This window comes from Orcinus orca, chromosome 17 (genome assembly GCF_937001465.1).
Source record: "Orcinus orca chromosome 17, mOrcOrc1.1, whole genome shotgun sequence".
In the NCBI taxonomy this organism is placed as follows: Eukaryota; Metazoa; Chordata; class Mammalia; order Artiodactyla; family Delphinidae; genus Orcinus; species Orcinus orca.
The window spans coordinates 65,429,096-65,448,294 of NC_064575.1; the positions used below are offsets into that span (position 1 = coordinate 65,429,096).

Sequence of the window (19,199 nt, forward strand, 5' to 3'; positions counted from 1 at the left end):
ATAATATAATTACACAAATATATAAAACATCTGCTTATATCACCACCGAGTTACACAATGCCTTCTGTATGATTTTCAAGAACCATCCTGAGAACTAAGGCTGAAGCGTTAAAATTTAAAGTATGTCCTAAATGACCTTTAACCTTTATTAGATGTCCTAGTATAAGAAACTCGAAAAACAAGTCTGGGAGTGTATGGATATGTAAAGTCTCCGCTACTGATGCTTGCTTTAAATATTTGATTAAGCACATCCATATGTCAACCTGATCTTATAGAAGATCAAAGCAAATAAAGTGCTTCCAAAGTTCAATGCTCGAACACATGAGGCTACTGATTCTTCTGGAGTTAGAGAAGAGAATTTATTTAGCAAATTGCATCTAATGTCCTTGGAAAATTCAGACATGTCACTAGATATGAACTGACACAAACGAATTTTAAAAACCCATAACTAGATTCCAAATTCCAAAGAAATCAACATTTCTTTTGGATGCTAATTTTCCAAAAATGTGACCAATTTTTCCTGGATTAGTGAAATAAGCACATGATATTAGAAATTGCAAATGGATTTATTTTTTCTAGCTCCATGGGAGAAATAAGACAATATACATTTTGAAGGGTAATCAAGGAAAGTCTATGTATCCTGTAATAGTGTAACTGGATGAACACACTGGTGTATAGGGCTCCACCTAAGCCTCTGAGATTTGAGTCAGGTTTCCCTGGCAGGCACTGTGACATTGCTAGTGGCCTATCTGCACCTACAAACAGTGTCTTACTTAGAAGCTCTGCCCAATGGCTTGGCATGAGGGGAGCTGAAGTGCCTGCTGCAAAGAGCAGTTCTGTTGCTATAACAACAAGGCCCCCCAGAGGGAGCCTGACCTGCCTGCGTCTGGGGAACCAGGAGCTCCCTAAACAGTCTGTCATGTTTCTTATTCACAAGAAAATTTAATAATCCCCATAGAAGGACGAGTGAAGAAGAATTTAAGGACTGATGGTCAGTCTCCTGGAAAACTGAGCCAAATAATCTTCAGTAGAGGAGATAAAGAGAAATATTTGGAAGCTGAGAACACGAAGTTAAAAGAGAATGAAGGTATGGCTTGGGTTTTATAGTGGGAAACTATATTTTTATTTAAGCAGAAGTCACAATCATTAGTAAAATTTAAATGTTCTCTCTGATATGATAAAGAATATATCTGGTTTTTGTCCCTGGTTCCTGGCCCAGATGTTCAAAAACCATTGGGGTTTACTGAGTGACAGGAGTGTCTTTGTTTGCTCACTCATGGTGAGTCCCTAAATAGATTCAGCACAGGGACTGGTCACCGGAAAGACCAACCGTGTGATTAGATGGTTGGAACTTTGGGCCCACCTGATGACCCCTGATCTCCGAAGAGGTAAGAGGGACTGGAGACTAAGTTCAATCATGTGGCCAACGATTTAATCAATCATGCCTATGTAATAAAAGCTCAATAAAGACTCTGTACAGAGGCTCAGGAGAACTTTCCTGGTTGGTGAACACACTGATATGCTGAGAGGATGACAAGTTCTGACCCCACAGGGGTTAGGCATGGAAGCTCTGAATCTGACCCTTCCGGACCCTGTCCTATGTGTACCCTTTATAACAAAATTGTAATCATATTATGGTGCTTTCAGGGAGTCCTGTGAATCTTTCTAGAATGTCAACCCTGATGGGGTTGCAAGAACCCCCAAATGTATAGCCAGCCAACCAGAAGTGCAGATGGCCCCTGAGACTTATAGCTGGCATCTGAAATGAGGGCAGTTTTGTGGGGGACTAAGCCCTAATACCTGTGAAGTCTGACACTAACTTTGGGTAGTTTGGGCCAGAATTGTACTGAAGTACATCCACCTGGGGTAAAAACAGAGCATCTCTAACCTAGAGATTTAGCCCATGTTCCTTGAGACACAACAGTAATAGACATCCAGAGAGCCAGGCTCTCTCTCCCATCTTAGTGAAATCAGAAGTGGAAGTCAATGCCATCCCCCAGGATGTGCAAATACATCTAACCCTGGTGCTGGCCTTGAAGGAAGAGCAACCAGGCACTTGTTAGAGAGGGCATAGCAGGAGTGCAGGGGAAACACCAGGGCTGAAGCCATCAGAGATTTACAAATGCCACAACAGACAATGTTTAAATAAAGGTGGGACAAAAGAGATGACCCTGAGTAAAATATCAGGAAATGGGGGTAGGATGTGGTAAAAAAAAAAAAAATGAGCTTCACATTTAGGTGCAGGCCATGCTGTTATCAAGTAGTGAGCAGTTCTAGTATCAGATGAGAGGCATTAGAAGTAAAATCTCCTAGGCTTGAAGGTTCCAGATTGAGAATGCAGCCTAAGGGAATGGCTTACCATCAAATTCCCCCAATCTCTCAACAGGATAGAGAACTGCAAGCACCAAGAGACCCAGACAGTAGGGAGCCAGAGATTGGGGCAGATAGTAGGGAGCCAGAGATTGGGGCAGAAGACAGTGACTGTGTGTCTAAATTAGCTAACATTTGCTATTGAACATTAAAGTCTAGAGTGAAAATAACATCCAAATATTAATGATGGTAATAATAATGATAAATATCTATAGAATATTTTCTATGTGCTGGACACTCCAGAGCATTTTACGTGTATTTTCTCAGTTAATTCTTACGACAGCAGCATCAAGTAGCTACTATATTGTCCCCATTTTATTCAATACATAGGAGAAAACTGAGGCCTGGAAATCAGTGCCTGAGAGGCTGAAATGCTGGAGGAGACTTGGGTCCAGAGAAGCGTAAGGTGTCCTGCAGTTGGTGGGATGACCCTTGTGTTCAGCTGAGAAAGAGTTAGAACGAGGTCAGGGAATGGTGAAAAAAAAAAGAGGATAGCAGTAGCAAATGCAGCTCTTTGGTTTTTACAATTAAAAAAAAAAATAAAAACCAATATGGCTCATCAAACTGACCCTGTAGTCAACAGATTCCAGTCAGTATGAATTTAAAAACAAAACATCAAATGATTTTCAATATGAAGATTTTCTTTGCAAGGACACTGTCTGGATACTTTCCCAAAAGGAAAATTTAACAAAAGACCGCATATGTCCTTGACTGTATCATTCCAATCAAATAATAATCTAGGTTTCTTGGAGACCGAGAACAACATGAGGAGAGAACTCAGGAGTGGCACAATCCAGTGAAGGGCCTTGGCTAAGTCCTGGTATTTTCAGTCCTTCTGAAGATTCCCACACCTTGTGGACATATGAAAGGGCTTAGTATTTGGGAGGTTTTATTACCAAATCATAAATATTTTATTTACCCAAACCAGTAAGGAAGGAAGAAATGAGGGGGAATTTGGGCAGCTTTCTGAGGAAACCCTTGCCAAGGCCCCATTTGCATCGACTCTGCCCAGCATTCAAAAGGACTTTTGTTTTGTTTTAAATCTTTCATTCTGTTGGAATACAGCCATCAGGTATGCAGCACAGACTCATCTGCCAATATCCGAGATTAAATCTGAAAAATAAATACATCAATGAACTTGATCAAGGTAACATCTTTCACGCTAGCATCTGCTCTGCTGTTTCCAAAGGTACGTCAGCAATGGAATCAATATTAATGCTGTCCTTATAAAGACAGATCTACTGACCCACCACCACTGGGGTGACTGCTTTGAGAGTTCTCTTGAAGATGAGAAAACTGGTCCTTACTCACTCTGTTGACTAAACCCCAGTGTGCCCATGAGAAGAGTGTGCCAGATGAAATGGGTAGGCTGTGGCTGGAAAACAGCACTGTAACTGGTTTTTGTAGGGATGAAATCCTTGACTTTGCCTTTGAAATCGTTCTCACTGATGGCCGTAGGATCAGTCTTCACCTCATAACTGAAGTTGTTATGTGCCTGTTGTTAGCCTCTGTTCTTTTCAATCTATCCTCTACACATCTTCTGGACTTTTTACTAAAATGAAACACTACTGTGTCACTCTGCTTAAAAACCCTCAACGACTTCTCATGGCCTCCAGCACAAGCAGATTGCAATCTAGCTTGTGGGGAATTATTACTACGGTTATGGCATTAGTTTCTAATACTGAAAAATCAAGAGATTTTACCTTAATAGATGTATGGATTTCTGTCTTTTCTTGTTAGACTGAGATGTCCGGAAATCCTGTGGCCCTATCCTTGCCTAGAAGGGAGCTGAGTTGCCACTATCCTCTACAAGGTAGGGCACTCACACCTCTGCTCTCCACGGTTCATGGGTCTTCCCAAATTCATGCTTGTCAGTTGCCACTTACTGGGCTGCCTGTTTAATTTTAGAAAGGTAGAGAAATATTCTTCTGCACATTCATCAAGCGGGCAAACAAAGTTGGGCTGGAAAACAGCAAAAAAACAAACTACCAAAAATAACAAAAGGGAGAAAAAAAATACTCTCAATTGTCACATTTGCCCATTTCCATGTTGCAAATACTGATACTTCCACCATGCCAGATTTTAAGCTACCAACGTGAAATCGCTGAATTCGAAGTTGAGAGCACATGCTAACAATCCACTCTCACCAGCTCCAGCACATCATGTAAAAAAATCCAAGGGAAGGTGCGTGTTTCAAAATTAGAAGACAAAACAGAAAGCAGGAGCTTACATCCTACCCTATTCTCACTCTATTTTCCTGGCCTGTGCAGACCCTTGGGTGTGCAATTCTTATGAGTGATCAAATAAAATTCAAACTACTTTGAATGGCTTACAAATCTCTTCACAATCTGACCCCAACCTAAATTTCCAACCTATTTCCTTTCACTACCCGTATAAGCTAATCAAAGGGGTTCTTGCTGGTCCCCGCACATACCAAGAATTTTAATACATTTATGTCTCCATGAATGATATTCCCTACACCTAGAATACCATTCTCGTCTTTCACACCTACTGTACATTCTCTCCGAAACTTTCTCTAGTGATGCTGGGCAGAGTTAAATTCTCATCTCTGCTTCTATATCACTTTGCATTTGGGGTTGTAAATTGTGAGCTCTCTGAGGGACCATATCTTATTTATCTGTGTATTCAAAATGCCTAGCGTGCACTAGATCTCTGATAAACACTTGTTGAAAGCAAGATATAACTGAGCCTTTAAATGAAAGACTTAGGTTTCATTTTCAAATTGTATAAAATGTTCATATATATCTACATGGTAATCTATATGTTTTCTTGATTTCTTTGCCAATTTTCTATCAGAGTACATGCTAGGGGAGTGAGAGTATTTATCTTGCAACCTCCAGCTGACCAACTGTCACCACTACCAAGTAGTATATTCTCATAAATGCAAACATGGAGACTTCCTTTTGACACACAGCTCTTGAGAGATACAAATTTGGCTCCATCACAAGGCCCGGACTTGGGTTTATACAGAATTGCTGATTCTAAAGCACTGAATTCAGATAGAATGTAGCTCTAAAAACACAGCAGTCAAACCCAAATGATGACAAATGGATTGAATGGATGGTTGGAAATGATAAATTTAGGAAGATTTCCTCCTGTCTTAGCTACTATATTGAAAAACATCTACATCTTACCCATTTGTATTTTTTTTTTTTACTCATATGTTGCCCTAGCACAGAAGTTCACAAAGTATTTGGTTTCAGAACCCTTTTACATGTTTTAAATTATTGAAGACCCACAAAGAGATTTTGTGTATGTGGGTTATATTTATGAGTAATTATTTACTGCACTCAAATTAAAACAGAAAATTTTAAACACAAGAATCCACAAGCACACATATCATTAGCATCAGAAAGATGATGCCATTAGATATTACGTAGCCTCTGGAAAACTCTACTGCATAGTTGTGGGAGAATGAGAGTGAAAAATGAACATCATTCTTGGTATTATTATGAAGAAAGACTTGACCTTGAAGATCCCTTAAAGGGATCTTGGGGACTACCAGGGGTCCCTGGACCATACTTTGAATACTGCTGAACCTAGTTCTTTAGGTTCAAACAAACAAGTTTGTTGAATAAATTAAGTAGTGATAGGTTAAATTCATGGCCAATATTTACTACCAATGTTACATTTACCCAACTGTCTTTAATGAATAATGATCAGAGTCTGCTTGTTTTTGCACTTTTATTGCCATATCAATCAATCAATCAGTTTTGGTTACTAGCCAATAGACTATGAAATAGAAAATACTTGGGACAACAAGAAAATAAGTGTTATGAAAGGACAATTATCTACCTTGTTTGAAATCTTTGTTTATAATGATGTAAAAGGAGTCAGGTGGAAAGTAGGGGAGGGAGGGACATGTTTGATGGATTCAGAGAAGGCTGAAATTACCTATCTGAACAACCACTAAATCAATGATTCCATCACTGCTTTCAGATTCATACCATTATGACATGTCATCTAGATAGAGAAAAGAGCCTAAATTGGCCTAGTTACAGTATTTGTTGCTAAGCTTACAAGCACTAGATTTGACACAATCTCTTATAAAACACCCTTAGATACATGCAGAATTGCCTTGGTTTACCTAATTTTTCCATAGGTCAGGTTCATTTCCCTTTCCATCTTCAGTTCATTTCAATGTAATAAATGTGCAAATAAAGGCATAAATAAATGGTAATGAGACCTCAAATTGCTAAGTATTTTTCTTATATGTTATTTAATCTGAGACTCAGAATAGAAGGAAATAAAGTTTTCTTTAACAAACTGTGTAAATATCCTTCAAACAAGGAATCTATATAGCTCTTAGATACAAAAGCCATTGCTATTGTGCTTCTGCTTGGAGCATTCGTTACAATTTTCAACCTGTAGCCCATTTCATGTAGATGAGAGAGTCAAATAAATCATTCCAGTAGAGGACAATCTTAAAATGAAATGTCTCTTGGAGAAATAGCTTTTCCACTTATTAATATTAATTTTTAACTTTACCATATGTTCAGTTCATTTTCCACCTCTGAAAGTCAGGGTTCATGGTGTGCGTGTGTTTTTCTGAATAGTTGAAAGAATGATGTTATCCACCCAGTGGTCAGTTTATAGCCTTCCCATTCCCAGTTCTTTATCCTGATTTTAACTCAATCCCAGGTATGGCCACATTCTGGTAAATCCCTTAAGCAAGAAACACTGCAGCCAAATTAAACAAAAGAAAGGGCGGGGGTGCTGCTGTGAAGGCAGTTATGCCAATGGGAAAAACGAAATCAACTCTTTGCCAATACTCTGTGGCCTGAAGGTTAACGTAGTGTCCAAGAAGAACTTATAAAATGAGCCTTAAAATTGAAGCATCAGAGAGTAGGGAAAAGAAACTGCCAACTTAAGGTGATGAAATGCTTTCCTATTTCAGCACTGAGTTTGTATCTTCAGAACATCAGATAAACACAGCGTATTAGAAATACGTCTCATATTGGTGACGTTTTATAAGACCAGATTGATACCGGTTACAGGTTTAGATATGATTTACTTTCAAGTGGATTTATATTTGCACTAAATAAACCCAGTAAGATGACGTCGTGCATTCAAACCTATTTGCTTTTGTTGATGAACATACAGTGATTGGTAAATATAGAATGAAAAAACTTTTTAAATTGTCAAACTAAGGAGAAGGTGTCTATCAATTGAGTTTTCAGAAAGAACTTTAAGTAATCTGTTGGCTTAGGCAAAAAGGAACTTCAAAATACTGTGAGACAGAAATTATTCTGGCTCTTCATAATCTCCATTCTACCCTCCTCCTTCCTCTAAAGGGAAATTCTGTACAAGTCCGAAGTAGGAAAAGAGACACTTAAAAAGAAGAAAGAAAAAATAGTACTAAAAAAAGAAAAACGTTTCTACTAACTATAACAACTACTGGGGATTATAGCTTTTGTCAGAATGACATTAAAATAGCTTGTTTAAAAGCAGATGCATAGGGACTTCCCCGATGGTGCAGTGGTTGAGAATCCGCCTGCCAGTGCAGGGGACACGGGTTCGAGCCCTGGTCCAGGAAGATCCCACATGGCCACGGAGCAACTAAGCCTGTGTGCCACAACTACTGAAGCCCACGCACCTAGAGCCCGAGATCTGCAAGAAGAGAAGCCACCGCAATGAGAAGCCTGCGCACCACAACAGAGAGTAGCCCCCGCTCACCGCAACTAGAGAAAGCCCGCGCACAGCAAAGAAGACCCAATAATGAAGACCCAATGCAGCCGTAAATAAATAAATAAAGCAGATGCATGTAAATACTACCATATGTACTTAGCTAGTTCATATATAGTTTATCCTCCTCCTGAGTGTTTTATAGGGTTTTTACTAACAAAGTAGTAATATCAGCAGTTATTTATTTTCATCTGTACTTCGTGGTACTCAATCCTCACGCTGACTCTACAAGCTAGATGGTTGGGATTTGAACCCAGATCTTTCTTCCTCCAAATACTTCGTTATTTTCACTAAGCTACAATCATGTCTAAGCCACTGCCAACTGGAGAAGAATACATATGCCTTATTGTCCCCATACCTTTCATGTTAGAGTGAATAAGACTCACTCACCCAGGAAGGGAGGTGTGGGCAGGAGAGGGAGAGAAGACTGTACTGTGGCTATTTGTGTAAGATGGATTCTGATGATAACTATTTCAATTTCTGGGGTAACAAAGCCAACACTGAACAACAAACCCTGGCTTTCTCTTTACTGTAGACACCAAAGACATGTTGCTATTATGTTGGGTTTTCTTATAAGTGGATTGAGCAAAGACAAGGGTCAGAGCGGGGTCAGCATTTTACACATGGCAGCCCTAGAAACTGTGGCTTTTGCTGTTGATGAGCAATGGCTGGAGGATGATGTTTCTCCATTTTCTGACAAAGACGACCAAAAACAAAGACAAAAAGCCACCAAGACACAGTATGAAAAGCTAGAAGATATGCCAACGTCATATCTACAATGGGGAGTGAAGCTCATCTAAAAGATCCTCTATTATGTGCCCAATGTAAAGCCATGATTACTATTTGTATTTAGTCAGTGGTCGTTTGCCACTTGGTTAACCAAACTGTCAACAGCGCTTAGCAGTCGAACTGAAAATCGGGTAGGACTGCCAATCCTCTTCTAACCCACTGAGATGTTAATAATAAATGGAAAGATGCATCTGTGTCATTATTACGTTGTGTTTATTTTGAGGTATGGAATAGTTCTTGTTTACCTTCCATGTGAAAGATAAAAAAAAACAATTTAAAGTGATCTCTGTAAAGATTTTCAATTCAGGCACTCAATGACATTTGAACCTCCTTAAAGGGGTAGCAATAAAACATACTCATTTTCAAAATTTTTAAGCATGAAACTCTATATTATAATTAAATTTTCTTACTGAGACACAATAAGTAAAACAGACAAAAGTGTAACTGCTTTGGTGAAATCTGATTGGGAAGGTGCTGGCGGCTCTCCTCAATACTAGCTTCCCCTTCCTACCTCTGACTGCTCTCAAGAATAAGGCTTGACGGATTCCTCAGGACTCCCGGGACTCAGTCCTCTAATATGATCAATTACATGATTTACTGAATTTTTTCTTGAAACTGGAAATCAACTATTACATGAGCTGTAACTTTAGAGTGATTAATTTAAAAAGAAAAAAAAAAAACCAGCAAGAATACCATGATTCATACAGTCCCATGAGTGCTGTCCACTTCAGGGTAGTCCAATTTGGAAACTAGGCACTTACTTCACAAATGATGGCATTGCTCAAAATAGTTTTGGAATGTCTGTTTTATTATTGTCCCTTACATGTTCTTCTGGATTCTGTCAATATTGGCAAAACTTTGTCATCTGAAACTGAATTTGATCTTTTGGAATAATCAAAATCATTCATAACAAGGGTTGTTGATGGAAGTAAATGGTTTGTCAGAGTAACACGGCTTACTTATTCATTTGTTTTAATAAACCTGCCATGTGACCTTAAAGCACTAAGATTTTTTTGTGTGGGTTAAAAACTTTTTTTTGAGAAGAAATAAATCCAGAGGAGATCTAAAAGCAATTTAGCTTGGAATAAGGATAGAATTTTATAAAGCAACTTTTTGACGGTAACTTTTTTTGTGAATGTATAAATTCTTGCTGAATAGTCTGACTTTTAAATAAGCATTTTTAAATATAGAAACAATCTACCACTACACATCTTGAAAGCTCAGGTTTCCCATTACAGACCAAGGGAAATTCTACCAGTTCCTTCTTTATTATAAAAGCTTACATAAAAACTAATTGGATTGTTTCTGCATGGAACATTTATGGCCTTGAAAATTTCCTATTAAAAAAAGGACAGGGCTTCCCTGGTGGCGCAGCGGTTGAGAGTCTGCCTGCCGATGCAAGGGACACGGGTTCGTGCCCTGGTCCGGGAAGATCCCACATGCCACAGAGCGGCTGGGCCCATGAGCCATGGCCGCTGAGCCTGCGCATCCAGAGCCCGTGCTCTGCAACAGGAGAGGCCACGACAGTGAGAGGCCCGCGTATTGAAAAAAAAAAAAAAGGACATTTGATTGGTTAAAAAAAAAAAAAAAAATTAGAGTTGTAAGAAGATGAGGAAGAATTTCAGCAAAAGTACCTCTGGATTGATTTTTTAAACATTTTTACTTACGTTATTTGAAAATATTATTTAAGAAAGCTTATTTTAATATAACGATTTTAAGGAGAAGTAACACAAAATCTGAGAAAATGATAGAATACAGAGTAGTCAGCCTGGGAAAGTCTGATTGTACACTGGGAGGCTACTTAAGATTCAGATTTAGTTAAATGTTCCAGAGTGTCTACTACACAGGCACAAACTCTAACTCATTCAATCCTCAAGATAATCTTAGAAGATACATGATGTTATCTCCACATTAGAACTAGAAGAAAAAAAAAAGCAAGACTCAGAGAGGTAAAATAATTTTCTCATAGTCACATTCTGGCAAAATTGTCTTTTGACTCTATGCCCAATGCCCCTCCCATGACAGCATTTCAACTCTGTGGCTAGAAAGGCCATTGTGCTAAGCATCAGCAATAAGGGGAAAACAGGGAACATTAGAATCCTAACGGATTAGAATTCAAGATAAGGAATGTCTCAGGATTCAGTTCCTTGGACAGGAAAGGCTGGTGGACATGTGACTTTGGTTTCAGTGAAGGTACAATCAGTCAGCTTAGACAAAATGAGGCCGATCCAATCATAGAGATAGGGCTTACTCTAGGTGAACAGGAGATCTGGTGGGAGAAAATAGGATGAAATCATGGATGACCCTTAAAACCTAGCTCTTCATGGTCTTCAATCTTCTATTCTATAGACTACTGTTCTCTTTTGAGGAGACAGGCAAAGGATTGGACTAATCACAACTGCTTTCTCATGCCCGGAGGACTTTTGAAGGTGGAGCAAAAACCTTGATGAAGGTCACATGTCCTCCTCAACCAGCTCTCCTCAACTGTCTTCTCATCCATCTTTACACTCAATTTTATTCTTAAAATCTTGCCTATTGGTGGGAATGTAAATTGGTGCATCCACTATGGAAAACAGTATGGAGGTTCCTACAAAAACCAAAAATAGAACTACCATATGATCCAGCAATTTCATTCCTGGGTATAAATCCAAAGGAAACAAAAACAATAATCCAAAAAGATACATGCACCTCAATGTTCATAGCAGCATTATTTAAATAGCCAATACACGGAAGCAACCCAAATGCTCATTGACAGACAACTGGCTTAGGAAGATATGGTATGTGTGTATATATATATATATATATATATATACACACACACACACACACACACAATGTATATGTGTGTGTGTGTATATATATATATATATATACACACACACACACACACAATGGAATATTACTCAGCCATAAAAAAGAATGAAATATTGACATTTGCAGCAATGTGGATGGACCTAGATAATATTATGCTTAGTGAAATAAGTCAGACAGAGAAAGACAAATACTGTATAATATTACTTATATGTAGAATCTAAAAAGTAATACAAATGAATTTATATACAAAACAGAAACAGACTCACAGACATAGAAAACAAACTTATGGTTACCAAAGGGGAGAGGGAGGGGGAGAGGGACAAAATAGGAGTACGGGATTAACAGATACAAACTAATATATATAAAATAGATAAACAACAAGGATTTACTGTATATCACAGGGATTTATAACATATAATGGAATATAATCTGCAAAAAAACCAAATCACTATGCTGTACATCTGAAAATAACACAGTATTGTAAATCAACTATACTTCAATTAAGAAAATAATCTTGCCAAGCAGAAGCAAGCCACACCTGGTAATGATTCTGTGCAGCTCATTAGTCCCAGGGTAGGTCAGCCAATGACTTGGTGAAAAATAGTTGAGATAGATTAGTGAATGCTAAATTCATAATGGATTACTATAAAGCCAATATGTTATGGGGGAAATGTCTTCTCCTTTGATCTTTAAGTCATTGAGAGAGTGTTGTTATTCATCTATCATTTAATCATTATAATAACCAATAATTAATATTTTTACAGATGTGGAACCAAAGGGACAAACTTGTCCAGATTCACAGTCAGTAGTAGTACTGAGACCAGAATTTAGATACACTCTGTCAGTTTCCTATATACCCTTGCTCATTAGATTTTTTCTTTCTGCTTCAGACTAAACAAATATTTCAACATACACACACACACACACACACACACACACACACACACGCACACCCCTTGGCTGACAGTATCAGGGGAGCAAATCATGGAATTGCATAGTCTATGGGCCTTCCACTGTGAGAAAATTTTAAATTCTCAAATTTTACTTGCAAATCCTGTATGAAATGGTTGTGTACACTGTAATTTGCAGTGTACATTTTGGAACTGGTCCAAATACACAAAAAGTACTATCAGAAAATGTTCTACAATGGCATTATCACTAAATATAATTGCACATTATATCACTATACCTCGAGATACCTCACTATACCTTAAGAATTCCACTTATATCACAATCCAAACGAAAGTCCCTCTCTGAAACAGATCAAGGATATCACTCTGAGTTTTTAAGGAAAACTCAAAGCTGCAACTTCAGTACGACAAATTCATCATTATAGATTATTTGGTGAATTGGTATTACCTTTTTAACTTCACTAATTTGCACCAATTAAAAATACTGCCATAAAAGAAAGAAACTCCATCATAATATCATGTTATCTATTTGCCTTTCATGTTTGGAAAGTCTGTTTACATATCAATGAGGGGAGTCCAAGGATTACATTCTACCTAATGTTTAATCTCTTTGGATATTCTTTTCTCTCTCTTCCCTGATATCCTCTTCCCCGGGTTATATGTGATTTCCCTTACTATATGATGTGCAATTTTCTTTCACAGTTCCAATCATAGTTTATAATGCTACTTTTTAAGCATAATTCTTTGACTAATACCATTCTCCCCTACTAGACTCTAAATGCCATAAGGGTATTGACTGTATCCCTAGCACCTTCTTGCTCAGTGGTTCAATAAGTAAATGTTCGTTGATAAATAAATTTTTTATATATACTCCACAAGGTTATTGTGAGTGAAAAAAAAATGTTAATGTGAAAGTCCTTTGTAAACTGAGGAAAAAATGCTCTAGAAATGTAAGCTCTTCTGGATCTATTGTCTTTTCAGTCAATATTCAAAGTAAGAGGAAGCGATACTACATATACCGTCAGACTGGCTAGACCCCAAAGTTTCTGGGCTTAAAGCTGGCAGTTGGCAAATGCTTCATCATCTCTGCGGGGGAGGAGAGAGAGAAGTGATTCATCTCTCATATCACCCCCAAGGGACAAGCAATTCACATAATTGCCCCTGTAGGAGGGAAGAGAGAAAGAAGAAAACAATTCGGAAGACATGAGACTGGTCCTACAATATCAGGATCTTTGGGGGATTCCTGCCACTACTGCTATTTTTACAGGTGGCGCTCATGGGCTATAATATTCAAATTCACTGAAGACGGCATGCTATAGAGGAAAATTCTGTAGCCTATAATTTATTTTTTAAAGCCATCTATCTAAGCACTCTTGAGTTCTAAATAACTTAATGCCATGTCTTAAAGTTAATCTAACCAGGAAAGTCACAAACACTGGCAATAATCACCTTAATCATTCCAGCTAGCATTGTTAAAAAGTAGGGCATGGAGAGCCGCAAACAAATGCATGGCACTCAATCAATCAGAGCTTGGAGGAACGATTGTACACTGGGGGTGTGTTTGGAAACTGATTGAAAACTGTGTGAGCAGTAAGCCATGAAGATTGTACCTCCCGGGTTCCCACCTCTGCTCAACAGTCAACATGCCTAACTTCAGGACGGGCTCTTAATTTTGCTCAGGGCTCCTACCCCCAGTCAAGTGAGGGCAAAGCAGGGTGTGAGAGGTCAGATAAAAGGAAGCAAATTTGTGATCTGTTTGCACTGGCACAGTGGAGGGGTCACGATTTTGGAGCCAAGTGGGAGATACCTTTGTGGTCTCCTTGGTGAGGGAAATTCCCAGAAAAAGCCAACTCTGAATATGTATATGTGGAGGCAGCATGGTTAATCATCATGTTGCACATTGAAAGGGATCAAGCCAGCACCAAGTGCTTTTGCTGAAAACAGATGATGTGTCCCTTCTCCCTAGCCGGAGGCAAACTGTTTCTACAAAGAGCTGACTTCGTTATATAAAGAACTGGTACTGCCTGATTCTGAGAGGATGATTACCAAGGGGCAGTGACCTTCTGTCTGATCTGAATATCAGCTTATCTTGGTGCTGAATAATGCATAGTTATATTTATGTCCTCATTTAAATACTGTTTAATATTTAACTTGCTATTGCCCATTCACTGGGTTAAAATAAGTGATTCCTAAATAGCACAGACATCGCATGTACTGTAAATGCAGTCATCTTGACATTTGGGGTCTCTCAGAAAACTTATATGAACCTCAGTCATTGAAAAAAATCGTCCTAGAATCTGGGACATGTTACTTCATCAACTCTCGATTGGCCTTCAAAGATCTTTGCAGTATCTGTTGTGGGGAGCCTGAGGGCACCTCATTTTCTTCAAAAACAGTCTTAGGATTAAGAAATGAACTAAGTTTTAAGAAGGTTATTTAAAACTTCGATCATGTTAATGGGATTTTTAAAAACCCAATAAAGACATCATCCTGATTTAATTGCAGAGGCTATTAGTTTATTAAACACTTTGTTATCTGTCCGTTTATACACCACACACTGATTCTAAGTGACAGCGAGCATCCAAATGAAGAATAAATTAAAAACCCTGTGTTTCTAAGCATCCAATGTTGAAGCAAAGAGGTTGACAAAAATTCTAGATGATGTAAATTATTCTCCCACTTTTTTTTTTTCCAAACAGTTGGTCTCCCATAATTTCAATATAATCTTAGATGTTGCATAGATATCTTTGGTGTAGTGACATCTGCACTGGATTTGGAGCCCAAATCCATCGGTAAATCTGTTTTTCTGCCCTAAGTGAGGGCATGGGTGATTCATTACCTCTGGATGCCAGTTTGTTCATCTGCAGGATGAAGGTGCTGGATTAGGTGCTCATCCTGCTTCCTTTCTGCTCCAACATTCCTTGGCTCCGAGTATTACCCACAGCACTTCTATTAGGTAGGGATGGAACCATGATCCCCCTTTCAAAGCTCAAAGTCTGAAGGACTAGCTCAAGGTCATATATAATCTGAGGAAGCAGCCAGGTTTTGAAGACATTATGACTGCTAATGTCTAACTCATGTTTCCTCTCCAATGAAATAGCTGCCTGAAAGAAATGCCGCATTCAGACGTATGAGTAACAGAGCGTCCACAAATAACTCAGTAAGATCCAAGACCACTCGACTTCTAATTTTATCATCTTTAAAAATTATAGGGCAGAAATAAAAAGGGATTTTAAATTACAGCTGGCAAGTGTGTTTCCAACGGAACTTTTTGAAGTCTAAATCATATTTGGACAAAATTACTGACATAAGTAAATTAATAACTCAGCTGAGAGAAAAATCACACTAAAGTATCATTTAATTGCAAAGACAACCAGCACCATTCTCAAGTTAAGAAAAACAAACATAGCGTATCTCCTAACCCCAGCACAGATCTTCTTATTTATAAAATTAATTATGACAATGAGATTAAGAGGTTTAAAATGCAGACTGCTGTACCATACTTTGGTAGCACTATAGCAACAATTATATTTAGAAGCTTTTAAATTAAAAATGTAAAAGCCTCGTATTTGTCTTTTTAGTTTAATTAGTTGCTAAGTACCGTACTGGAGGTTGCATTCATGACACAAGGCTGATGGTTGCAAATCAGTACTCTCTAAAGGATTCACAGCAATTTTTAAATGAGATGTCATAAATGCCCCATAACAATGCATTTAATTTCAATTTAATATAATCACTTTTATATGGTAAATAGTAAAAAACAAATCCAGTGCCTTCATAGGCCTCTAAGTTGTCAATTTGTTTCCCAGTCCCTCCTCTAGCCTCTTGGAGAAAACACACATATTACAGGAATGCATAAAACAAGCATAGCAAGCATTACTCTGATTTGGTAACACAGCTACAAACATCTTCTCTGAATGAAGGATAAGTTGTCTAAGGTGAATAAAGAATATACCGTTTGTCTAATGAGTTTAAAACATGAAATAGGTTTACTGTGAAAGCGAAAGCTAAAATAACTAACACTCAAGCCTTGCAGCACTGGCTCACAAGCTTGCCCGAGGGTGGTAATGACAAATAAAGGCCAGTGGTGAGGATATTTTCTGCTTCCCTTATGTACTGCCCCGGGGAAAATGACAGCACAAGAGTTAAATCTCAAGTCCCAAACTGTCACTACTGCCTCTACTATAGCAAACAGAGCTAATTCTCCGGAGGTATTGGTTCTTGCCCTCAAATTCATCTAAGGGGCTCTACTTTTTAAAAATAATTACTACTAATATGGCAGGCCCACCGCTAGGTGCTTTCCATGATCTTAACAACGCCCCAATTTATTTATTATTAGCTCTATTTTAAAGCTGAAGACATTTAGATTCAGGTTAACAATCCCACAGCTAATAAGTTATGGAATCTATATTTGAACACAAGTCAACTTGATTCCACAGCCCATGCCCTTTTCCACAAGCTATACTGTAGCCAAGTGATAAGGAACGATCTCTGTGTTCTGCTTCATATTATTCTGTACCTGAATGCTGAGAAGGATGAAACATATGTTTACCCTACTTTGCCACACTTCCTCTGGTGCACCTGGCCCAGTCGAGGGTCTGCCTCTCCCCGGGCCAACCTTCCTGAAAGTAGATTTTTTTTTTCTCACTGCCTCCTCGTCCTTATTCTCAATTCACTGAAGTCTGGGCTCCATCCCCACTTGCTGAAGTTATTTTCTAGTGCCAAGAGCAACTGGTGCATCTTACGTGGCCTCTTTAAAGCGTTTGGCACTGACGACCGTTCCTTCCTCAGGAAGGGTTTCTGGAGTTCCTCCTTCCTCTCCGGCTGCCCCTTCTCAGTTTTCCCTCCTGGCTCCTCTTCTGCATCTACTCCTAAAATGCTCCTGCCTCCTGAGTTCAGTTCCTAGACCAGGTATGATTACTCTATATACTCAACTTGAGTGATATCATCTAAATGCTGGTGATTTTTCTGGGAGAATATTCTCCATGGTTCTCTTATATTCTTTCATGTCTTGTGAAGTCAGGTACTGACTACTCTTTACCTGAAACTATCATTTTAATAAAGGACAGTCTTGGAACATAGAAATAGTACCTCCTCCTGGTTAAAAGGAGAAAGTTCACTTTCGGGTTTAGATAACATGATGCCCCCTCCTGAAGAAAGTCAATCATGCTTACTGCCCATTATAAACGACTTGGATTCCCTAAACTCAGACTTCCACTCCTGTAATGTAACTCACTGAGTGCATAGGTGCCATCTGGGTGCTTGTGAATCACCCTGTGGGAACTGGGGCTATGGGCAGCTGTATAAGCCATCATGACACTCTGGCTACTGCCATTGCTGTGAATAATACGCTGCCCTTCATTTTGATCTAGGAGTTTCACATCTCCCATCAACATCCATGATCCATGGAATTATGGCAAGTTAAGCTGTTAATTTGAAAGTAGGTTAAAATATCAGGCCCTTCACAATTCTTAACAATTTCCTGTACCAGTTAGAACACCATAGATTATAAATAGGAGAAAGGAAAGAAAGAAGGAATGAAAAGACCAAAAGAATATGTATTCTTTTGAGAAAGAGAGTGGAAGGACGGGAGGGAGGAACGAAAGAGAGGCGGGTGTAGGAGGTAAGACAGCCTTTCGAGAATATGCTAGATTGGTTTAGGCTAATCAGGTCTCACTCCTAGATCTTGAAGTCGTGTCAACTTCCTCTAATAGACATGGACTGGATAGGGAAGGAGTGGCCACTGAAATCAAAACTGATTACTGTTACAAAGGGGAGAAGGGGCAACTAATGCTGGGTAGGCAATTATCAAATGTCCTTTGCAAGCCTGAACCTGTACCCCTGACTATACTTGCATCCAAACCAATACTTTCAATTGCTCCATGGACATCTCTAGCTGGCTCTCCTATAGGCACCTGAAACTCAGTATGCCTCTCCTCTTTCTCTTCTTTTTTCTGAATTGTCTGTCCTGGTAGATAGCAGGGTTATCCACTCAATCAGCCAACCCCCAAATATGCAAGTCATCCTAATTTCTGCGTGCCTCCTATCCCTACGTCTAATAAATGACTAACTCCATTTGGTTCTATTTCTAAGTACTTCTTAGAATTACCCTCTTTTTATTACATTTCCACTGGGATGTTCCTGATTCACGTCATCGTTGCTCCTCTCCTGTGTTACCACAATGTCACCCTAACTGGCATTTCTGCTTTCAATCTCGCTGTCTCTAAACTATTATCCACATTACTACTAGATTTGTTTTGCAAAATAAAAACCTAAACCTGTCTGAACCATATTTAAAAGACTCCCTGTGTCATCAGATAACAACATTCTCCTTAATGTGGCCATTTATGATCTAGTTTCTACACCTTTTTCACTCCAACCACTCCTTATAAAAGTTTTTCAAACATACCATTCTCACTCATGATGACTTGGCTCAGGCTGTCTCCTCTTTAAGAAATACCTTCCACTCCAACAAAGTCTGAGTAATTCCCACTTCTTTAGACGCAAGACTGAATTCAAGCTTAAAACAGCACTGCATTTTCTGATTCCAGCTGAGGCTGAGCTAAGGGGCTTCTTTTCTGTACCTTTGCCATCTAAGCCTGTAGCTTC

General features: G+C 38.8%; 1 long non-coding RNA gene across 1 annotated transcript in view; it reads left to right on the forward strand.

The window, feature by feature from the left end:
* The first annotated feature begins 1,060 nt into the window (after window positions 1-1,060).
* Window positions 1,061-19,199, forward strand: part of LOC125961658 (uncharacterized) — a 35,308-nt gene continuing 17,169 nt past the window's right edge. The window contains exon 1 of the long non-coding RNA XR_007472635.1: window positions 1,061-1,087. This is a non-coding gene — a long non-coding RNA (uncharacterized LOC125961658). The remainder of the gene's footprint in view (window positions 1,088-19,199) is intronic.